The sequence below is a fragment of the Plutella xylostella genome, chromosome 31 (genome assembly GCF_932276165.1).
Source record: "Plutella xylostella chromosome 31, ilPluXylo3.1, whole genome shotgun sequence".
Lineage (NCBI taxonomy): Eukaryota > Metazoa > Arthropoda > Insecta > Lepidoptera > Plutellidae > Plutella > Plutella xylostella.
Window position 1 is genome coordinate 5,809,618 of NC_064011.1, and position 10,477 is coordinate 5,820,094.

At 34.8% G+C, this 10,477-nt stretch overlaps 1 protein-coding gene across 1 annotated transcript in view; it reads right to left on the reverse strand.

Annotated features, from left to right (window-relative positions):
- LOC125488481 (neural/ectodermal development factor IMP-L2-like) overlaps positions 1 to 10,270 on the reverse strand; it is a 55,776-nt gene extending 45,506 nt beyond the window's left edge. Inside the window, exon 1 of the mRNA XM_048632257.1 lies at positions 9,888 to 10,270. The gene's annotated coding sequence lies outside the window, so the exon portion shown is untranslated. The remainder of the gene's footprint in view (positions 1 to 9,887) is intronic.
- Between the last annotated feature and the right edge of the window lie 207 nt (positions 10,271 to 10,477).

Below are 10,477 nucleotides of genomic sequence, written 5' to 3' on the forward strand. Positions count from 1 at the left end.
TGCTATTCTGAAGGCAACGATTTTAACGGCGAACTACATTTAGAAGGCTCATTTGACGTCTTTAAAATGAGTGTGGCCATGTACTTAAGGATATTACAATCTAAAATATCGATTAACTTTTTTAACCTTAAAGCACTCCAAATAAATTTAATTATCCTAAATAGTACTTGAAAATAATTAAAAGGATTAAATACCCTGCAATTATATTGGTTTTCGTGATAATTTCAAATATTTATGTAACATATTCATAATTCATTATTCATTATTGCAACTGGTAACTCTGGCTAGAAAATGCTTCTATAGTGTTCTATGGTGTGATTTAAAAAAATATAATAGAGTAGGGATGGGGTAAGTTGATAAAATTGTAAGAATAATCGAATATAATCGATTATTGCACTAGAATATTTTAAACAAATGTTTTTCAGTAAAGTATGTAGGTACTAAGTTCTACATCTATGTGTTATCCACGATATTTAATGTAAGTACTTACTTACTTAAATGTTTAATAGTTGATGATGATGTTACGTTATACATATACTTAAGTAGATAACTGTGTAAGGGATGATATTCATAAGTATAAGAATTTGAAAAGTATCGAATACTTACAAAAGCACAAATACCTTATCAGTACTTATTTATATTTACCAAAAACGCATATGATTATAATAAAAGTAAAGGAATCGATCCAGCATCGATTATTTTTTCATTCAAGCATAGTTCGGAAGCAAGTAACATTGCACTAGGTACATCTCTATGGCGCATTGGCGCATGCGCGCTGGGCTGCAAGAGAGGCGCGCCGCCGCCGGCGCGGCCCCACACCGCCATATTGAATTTTCCGCCGAAAAGTTTGCCGCTATTTTTTTAAAGTATTTTTGTTAAGTCTTTACAATACAAAACAAACATCTATTATAAATATTATGTTTGTGTTTGCAATATGCAATTGTAAAATCGATAAGGTGCTTATGTGCAAGTTTACGATAGGACTTATTTTAGGAAGTTACCTATACGTAAAATCTAAGGAAATATTTTTATCAATAACCAGATGCCCAGGGCATCTGGTTATTAACTATCTGGTTACTTATGTTTCTGCTCTAGCGTTTTCGTTTCTAATATTTAAAGTTTTGTGTAAATAGGTACCTATAAGGATAAGCTTATTCTGTCAACTATCCATACAACTTACCTATACTTACTTTATTTTTCAGTGACAACAACAAAGAAAATGAAAAATCAACCACACCCATAAACTAAACATGAAACGCTGGATACAAGATATTAATTCCTCTCCGGGACAACAATACTAAAACGACCATCAGACCACCTAGTTACCTACCTACTAACTAGAAGGATAATGGAAATAAGATACAGAAATGAAATCAAGCAATTGTGTATACCTATTGGTGTCAGAAAAAATTGTAAAAGTGTGTGTTGTGTGTGTTGTGTGTGTTATTCACTCAAATAAAGTTTTACGTCCATAAAATGTATTTCTTCTTTCATAAAAAGTAATAGTATAGTAGTAAGTGTACCTATATAGTTTCTTAAAGTCAGGCATATTTTTCAGATAACAGGTAACCTAGGTAGGTATAACTTGTTTTTTCCTGTAACAAAATAGGTAGTTAAATATTTGAGCTATGTAGAGACCACTTTGAGTAAAATATTCTTACAAGTTGAAAGGGGTAAGTAGAGAGTTAGATAGGTACACAGGTAGGTGAGTTACGGTTAAGGTGTTCCTCATGTATGTAGAGCCCGTCCGTTTGGAAGAGGAAAGCCGAGGTGTTAGGGCTAGTGTAATCCTGAAGTAGATCGGTAGGTGTGTTGATTAATTTTTAGACCTAGAACTATAACTTAAGTGGTTTTAAGCAACCCGGTTCATGCCTACCTTGTCAGTAACACGTTTTTCAGTCATTCAATCCAAAGATCAGAAATAATAATATGACAAAACAGAGTCACTTTCACATCGTAGTTTGGCAAAAAATAATAAGTTAGCGTCGTTGCAATTAGCTTTACATGCTTAAACAACACATCAGCTCTAAGTTAAATCCATATTTATGCACCTACAACAACAATTTCACATATATTTCACGGTTTTACTTTTAGAAATTTTAGTGTAATTTTAACAGGCACCTGTTTAGACCCCGTTGACAGCGCTAAAAATGCCACCTTCAGAATACCAATTCGACCATCTAACCTAAGTTGAATAGTTTTAACGCTGTCAGATTCAAAATTTAAAGTGACGTCTCTAATTTTGGAGATAAACGGTGCCTTCAGAATGCCAAATAAATTTAGAGAGAATGTAAGCGTTTTTTGACAGCGTTAAAATTAGAATGTGCCCTTCAGAATCGATACCAATATGCAGGTCCAAGCTTAGGAAGGCATTAAAGACCTTGGGGAAATGCACAAAGGTTCCACTCGAGAGAGCCAGGTGCCGGTACTTACACCCCACAGATAATAGAATAGAATAAGTACTGTACTTACAATTTAAAAGTGGGTTTAGTGTAGAGACTGTCTATCTTATGACTCATTTATGCGCATAACTTTGTCTTACATCCAATACCGTTCAGTTCACTCGAATACAATAAATATTAACACCTTATTCTGAATGATGTTATTATACTTAATATTATTTAAAACGATTTTGTGTAGATATAAGGTAATATTTAAAACATGTGAAATTTTTTGATCTCTGACCAAAAACTGTTCTGATACAAGTATTTTTTTACAAACTACTCTCCGTTCGAAATAGGGCTCTTTGTCTTTGGAAAAGAACGGAGGCTAGAAACTCCTAGGTAACCTTCTTTAGACTTGTTTTAATGCACTTCTTTAGTCTGATACAACAAAAAAAACACACGCACTCACGCCTTGTACTAATGTACTCCCTTGCGGGGTAGGCAGAGGTGCATTGCTGCACCCACTTTTCGCCAGAGTGTTATGTTAGTCCCAATGTAATTGCCATTTTACGGGCACATTCAAGACCCGAGAACAAATATCTGTGTTTAAACAAATATCTGCCCCAGCCGGGAATCGAACCCGGGACCATCGACTCAGTAGTCAGGGTCACTAACCACTACGCCATTCGGTCGTCGTCTGTTTAGTCTGATAGGTATCAATCGATCGATCCTGAGAGCTGATTAAATTAAAATTAAAAGTAGCTGTCTATCAATGAAAAAATAATCCGTTTTTATTATTCACAACCGAAAAAAACCTAGATAATTTTACGGATAGGAGGATTTGGGGGTTTGAAAAAATATTATGTGAACATCGCCTTAACAAGTGTCAATGGGTGACAGTAGGATGGCAGTGACGTGGCTGCGACAAATGACGTAAATTTCGACCTCGACACATATAATACACGGACTGAGTGTAATGCCCGTATATTGTAAGGAGCTGTGGGGTTACTCTATACTGACGAAAAACGAACGAGAGCACGAACAGACGACCAAATGGTTTAGTGGTTACGGTTTAAGACATTTATTTCTCAAAAAGAATAACAAATTCACTTATATGAGAAACAACATATTTTCTAAGTACTAAATCTATATTAACAGCATGCGTAATTATGGATAAGTACATTATATAAATGAAGGGTAGTCCTAAAATAAGTAACATAAACAGATTTTAACAAAGAAATGTTTGAAATGTTTGCTTAGGTTGTGTTTACATTGATGGCGATTATGGCGAATACAAATGAAAAATATTACAGTGCGTTATATAAAATTTGTGCTATTTAAAATATAAATTCATATTATAAATAGGGTATAATATTATATGTATGTATGAATTTACACTTGAAATAATATGTAAGTATGTAAATAGTTTTTTTTTTTCTTAACATGGTCTTATGTAGTATTAATAGAAATCTGACGTAGTATTAATATAAAATACCTATATATCCAGAATAGGCTGGTATAAATCTTATTTTATTTATTTATTAAGTAACGAAAAGTCCTTTAAAATGTGCAATTTTAGTAGTTTCTTAAAAATTGTTAGTGTTTTTTCTTCTTTTATATCTTTAGGTAATTTATTGTACATACGAGCTCCTTCGGCTATTATGCTACTCGTGCCGTAATTGGTTCTGTGGCGTTGTATGTAAATATTATTAGCTTGTCGGGTGGCGCGTGTTTGCAGTTGCATTTTTTTAGTGAAACATATTTGAGTGTGAATGTCTTTTGTAAGGATTTTTCGAATAATTACACAGGTATTATATTTATAAGTTTGAGCAATGTTAAGTGGTTAGTGACACTGACTGCTATGCCAAAGGTCCCGGGTTCGATTCCCGGCTGGGGCAGATATTTGTTTAAAGACAGATATTTGTAGTCGGATCTTGGGTGTTGATATTTATAATTAGTATGTATTTATCTAGATATTTGTGTAGATATATATCAGCTGTCCGACACCCATAACACAGGTTCTGCCTAGCTTGGGGTCGGATGGCCGTGTGTGAGTCGTGCCTCGCGCAGCAGCTCTTCGAAATTTAGTTTTTCGTTAGTATAAAGTGACCCTCTTGACGTTGCATTACGGATAGAACTGATTAAATATTACTTTGTAAGCGATGCCGATGGGTAAACTTTGTCCCTCTCATCGCAAATTTTCATCATCATCATCATAATCAGCCAATAATCATCTACTGCTGGACATATATAGGCCTCTACCCAAGGAGCGCCACAACACTCGGTCCTCGGCCTTCCTCATCCAACCACTACCCGCCACCCGCCTAAGGTCGAGCGGGCAGGAGGGCGTCCCACGCTGCGTTTGCCTGTTCGTGGTCCGATATTTTATCTTATCTTAATACATCTACGAGCAATGAAAAAGTTCCAGTGACAATAATAGCACCAACTGACTCCTAAACGGAAAAGACTAGCTCAAAGACACCGTCTACAATATTGAAAAACTTTAACAGCGCATTAGAATATTGCCAAATAAAACGTGAATATTGTGTATATTTTTTTTATTAATTTATTATGTTTCGGCCGAAGTTTCGAAGGACCGCGATCGTTGGACCAAACATAAGGAGGCCTTTTCTCAGCAGTGGGAAACAAAATAAGCCATAAAAAAATATTAAAAAATTGAGGCCATTTCATGTCTCGCGAGTGTATTTTTCATAGGAATCATTATTTTACTATGACGAAATAAGTGGTAGGAAAGGAAATAGAATTCAACTGCAAAGATCAGTTGGTCAGGCTTTATCAGTCGTAACTGAAAATGACTGGTTTCTTGCATTGTCCTCTACACAAGGAGGTAAGAAAAGGATGTACATTGTACAACACAGTCTATCTATATGTTACATTTTATTATGCAAGAAATTCAAACGTCTGTTTTTTTATCTAAGATACCTACTAGGTGTTATATCTATAAGTAGGTAGTGTGATAAGTAAGACAGAGCGGCTGCGTCCCTCTGGCGGCGAAACCTCAGTCGAATACACGAGCTAAACGTTATCGGTTGTTTCTCTTATCACCTCACATCAGTTATAACACTAGGTAAACTGTCAGATTCTGAAAGGTTCATCAACAGTCAGAAAGTAAAACAGTCGGAAGAACAGGTGGAGTATCTGAGATTAAAAAACAGACTTAAGGTCAACAATTTTTCAGGTCTTCTTAGTTTAAATGATTACGTATATCTATGTCGAAAAAAGTATCTATGTCCTGAATTGGGACGTAACGCGTTAGTTACTACTTAGTGAAAAATTCAGCATGTATAAGTAGCATTACACATACATAGGTACATACTTATATTGATAATATAAATTGTTAATGAATGCATAAAACAGTTGAACAAACTAATACATTATTTTACCCATTTAATTTACCGGCTTACTGAATACCTGTTAAATACTACTTATAGTTTATTTTTCCTTTTCATATTTTAATGTAAGTAATTACCAACTTTTTTAATGTGAAAGATTTCTGTTACTAAAAATACAAAGGAATAATTTTATTGATTAATATAGGTGTGTCATCGACTGTACAATATTAGTACTTAAATTTTATTTTATCTTTAACTGTGTAGAATTTTATCAGTGGTAGTGGGCCCAAAGACAGTTTATTAACACAGATTAGAGTTTTGTTCCTAAGAATCGAGAAAAAAGTTTGTGTTTGGGCTGATTTTTCAATAGTCAGATAAAAGTTATCCAAAGAATAATTATGTTGCTGTCCCGTCTGAATGTTTGTATTAGACAGTGACAGTAACAATTTTATTCCTCAGATAACTTTTATCTGACCATTGAAAAATCAGCCCTAAAACAACGTTGATTTGAGTGTAGAGTGACTCTTTCGAGAATCGAACGTTAAAAATCAATCAACCAATCATAATAATATCTGTCCAGAGGAACAGATATATTACACTCACGGGCAATGAAAAGGTTCCACTGAGAAAAACAGTTAATTACTCCTAAGCGGAAAAGGCTAGCTTAAAGACGCCTTCTGCAATATTGAAGTACATTTAACAGAGCATCAGGATATTATTAACTAAAAACGGTAATATTTTGTTAAATTTTTAAATGAAATGATTGAAAAAAAATGGGTTGTTTGGTGTAGGCATTTTGTGAGTGGAACTTTTTCATTGCCCGGCAGTGTATATTACACTCACGGGCAATGAAAAGGTTCCACTGAAAAAAACAGTTAATTACTCCTAAGCGGAAAAGGCTAGCTTAATGACGCCTTCTGCAATATTGAAGTACATTTAACAGAGCATCAGGATATTATTAACTAAAAACGGTAATATTTGGTTAAATTTTTAAATGAAAAAAATTGGGTTGTTTGGTGTCGGCATTTTGTGAGTGGAACTTTTTTATTGCCCGTGAGTGTATTATGATTGGTTGACTATCAGGGTATAATAATGGGCGGATGTAGATAATGTACAAACAGGTAGACTTAATGCCACTAGCGTTTTCTCTCTGCCATCATAATCACGCTACCGATCACCTCATACTATCATGTGACGATTCAATTCGACCAATCACAACGCACTTCCGATGTTATGATCTAGATTTCCAAATGACGGTCGCTGATTGGTCAATATTTGACTTCATTCATGAGACTTCGATTTTCTAGTGTCAGCTATTTTAATTGATTCAAGGATATTTATTTTGTTTATGTTTTAATTGTGGTTTTGTGTAGTAGGCGTTAAGTTGAGAGATTCTTAGAATTTTGTTTTAGCTTAAAATCTAACTGGTACCTACGTAACAAGGTGAGAAATTGTTAAGTTGCAGTTTGAAATCAGGAAATATAAAAAAAACCTAATCTAGAGTTAAGTCGAAAGTAGGTGAGCTGAAGTATGCTTTTCAATTTCAACTGTATTTATGTTTTATTTTTCCTTAAATCAAATATCGCTGTAGTAGGTACCTAGTATATGGTACCGAATTCATTGGTAGTATAATAATTGGTAAGTACATACATGGCTGGATTTGAACCCACGACCTCTTCAATGAGAGGAAAAGATGTTATCCGTTACGCTACCACCGGAAAAAACCGGTTCATATTTCGATCATTATTTCTGTTAAGTTACTGATATGAAGAAGTATTTTAAACTAGCAGTTCCCGCGAGTTCTTCGCCTTAAAAAGTTTTCCCGTGGGAATTTAGGGATAAAAAGTAGCCTATGTTGTTTCTCAGGGTCAAGACCATGTGTATACCAAATTTCATTCAAATCCGTTCAGTAGTTTTGGCGTGAAAGAGTAACAGACAGACAGACAGACATAGTTACTTTCGCATTTATAATATTAGTTAGGATTAGGATGTGTGTGTTCGTTTTTATCTATTGATTAATGAATGACTTTACTACAAGGGGTGCGTGGGTGAATATTCGAAATATGCGAGAAGGAAGCACATTTTCGATCAGATAACTTTATCTACGAGTGTGTATACGTAGTCCTATCATGTAGACAATAATTAGCGTATATTCATAATGGTTACATAAGTTAAATTGCTATGATTTATCTGATTGCAAGTCATGAAAGATATACAGACGCCTTAGCATGAATTTTCATCGTGAACGTGAAGTAGAGTTCATCGAGTAATTTTGTATGAAAATATGAACAGTGCCCCTGGCGGTCGGTAGCAGAACTAAAATTTCCCTACAAAATTCATTGTGAACGTGACGTGAAATTATTCACGTCACGTTCACGATTAAATTCATGCTAAGGGGTCAGGCTCTCCCTAAAAGTGTTAAGTATAAAATATGCCAAAAGAGAGCCTGCTGTAGCTATACGGGCTGGTTATCGACGTAGATAAACGTCACTGTATCGCGATTGGCGATACGGCGATGTGGAACGCGTATCAAACGAGTTTATCGACGTCGATAACGAACCCGTGCAGCGGCCGTTTTGACGTCTCACTCATTTATCTCTAAAACTTTTTAAACAATGGAGAAAAAGTATAAATGAAGAAAGATGGCAGTGTGAGGGACATCAAAGAATTTTTATGGCCATAATAATGGCAAAGCTCACTCTTTTATGTCCGCTATCAGATTTTGCGGCTTATGTGTGGGGCCGAAGGGCGTCCCACGCCACGTTGGGCTGTTCCTGGGATCGAAGTTCCTGTACATGGGTATCACCAGTGGAAAGGCGCTATATAGTATAGTATATGCAGAACTAGAGCCGCCCGTTGAAAAAAATCCAAACTTCCGTTTGGAAGCGTTTTTCTAAAAACTGCCAAGGTCATCCCCCTTGTCATGCTTTCAACGTTCAACATAAAAAATCGCTATTCTTCTAAAAAATGGAATTAGCATGAAGAGGGGGATGGCCCTGGAAGTTTTTGAAAAAACGCTTCCAATCGGAAGTTAGGAATTTTTTTTCAACGGGCGGCGATAACGCCTTAATTTAATCTCAGCCAGCCTTGTGGTGCAATATTCTCTACATCTTTCTTTCTAGAAATATATTACTCAATATTCGTATATCAGTATCATTTAAAACGTAGCGGTTTTGCTTGAATGAATCTCAGTGGCTCTGATAAGTTGTATCTTTTTGATTTATTAATATGTTCGCAGTAATTAATAAAGCTTATCTTATCATTACAATATACTTTATGAAGCCTGCGCGTAAAACTAATAAATTAATAGGCTCACTTAGATATTAAATCGTTTAAACGTTATGTACAAATGGGGAGGGCCTCTAGTACAGGTTTTGCAATTTACGTAAATGAAAAACACTTAAATTTTTTCTGTACTTACTCAATTATTAAGTCAAGAGATTTTACTCTGAACGTACTTTCATATAATATGGCAAATAATGTATTAATATGATTCGTTAAAATTTTGTATAAGTTTTTACCCTGTTTTGAAGACTGTAAACCTAATCTATTAACTAAACCTTACCTAGGTATCCTTAGTATTAAATTTCCTCACCTTTAAAACACCTGATAAATCATTTAAGCAATACTTTAGCCATCTAAGTATCATACCATATAGCATTTAAAATAGAGCCCAACCCTAACTTTGGGTTAAAGATTTTTTTTACTAGCTTTTATTAATTGAAGAAGTACCTATAAGAAATCAAAAAAGGTAGACATTCCAAAAAAGCGTTTCCGTAATATTTTTTTTTATGTTAGCCCTTGTTTTTGTAGTTAAGTAACTTGTTGTCGTAATCTATGTAGGTACATTTACCGTTAACGCATTTGTGTATACTGACTGTATTTTAATTAGTCATTGCCCATAATCTAGGATATCCTTACAAGAATGACCATTAAAAACACTGAAATTATAATTTAGTAAGACGTCTTTGTCAGACATGCAGACAGACAAAAAAAATTATATATACAAAAAACTTCTTTTGCGATTTGTCGTTTTCACAGATCTATTATTAAAAATAATACTTTTACTTAAGTATTTCGCCTAAAAATTGGCTCCATTGCCCTTGCATTGCATTAATATCTTCAAAAAAAAGTAAAAACAAAAACTCACCGGAAATATGAAAAGATGCTGGCTGGAGTTCTCGGATGATGATGAAACAATACTTGGCTGCCCGTCACACTAGCACTTCGCACCGACACCAATTACTTTATAGCGAAGTACAGAAAGTATTGTATTCTATGGATACCATTTAACATCTTGTATTAGATTTCGAAAGTTAAAACGCTTAACACGTGGCAGTAAAACGCATCTAGTGGTAATAGAATTAGAGAAAACAAATCGCGAGCGCGCCTAAATAGTTTGACAGTTAAAGGATGCGTTCGAAAATACGAAATCAAAACAGAACGACGTGTTGAATATTTTGAGGTTAAGTAAAAAGTTTTTATTGTACGTCGGTATTGGTGAGTCGTCTACAACGGAATGCCATGTGCGCGCAATGCAATGTAATAATAATAAAAATATGCTTATCACTTGAGTTACTGTGGTGTTTATTTGCATTATAATATGGGCGGGAGTCGCGTGGTTTTGCGATTGTTCGTCACGGTAGGGGCCGGTTAAAATACAATATAACTTACAGTTGGGGTCTGTTCGTCTGTTGGTAGCATACCATTCTTATTACCTGTACCGCAAGAACTGTTTTT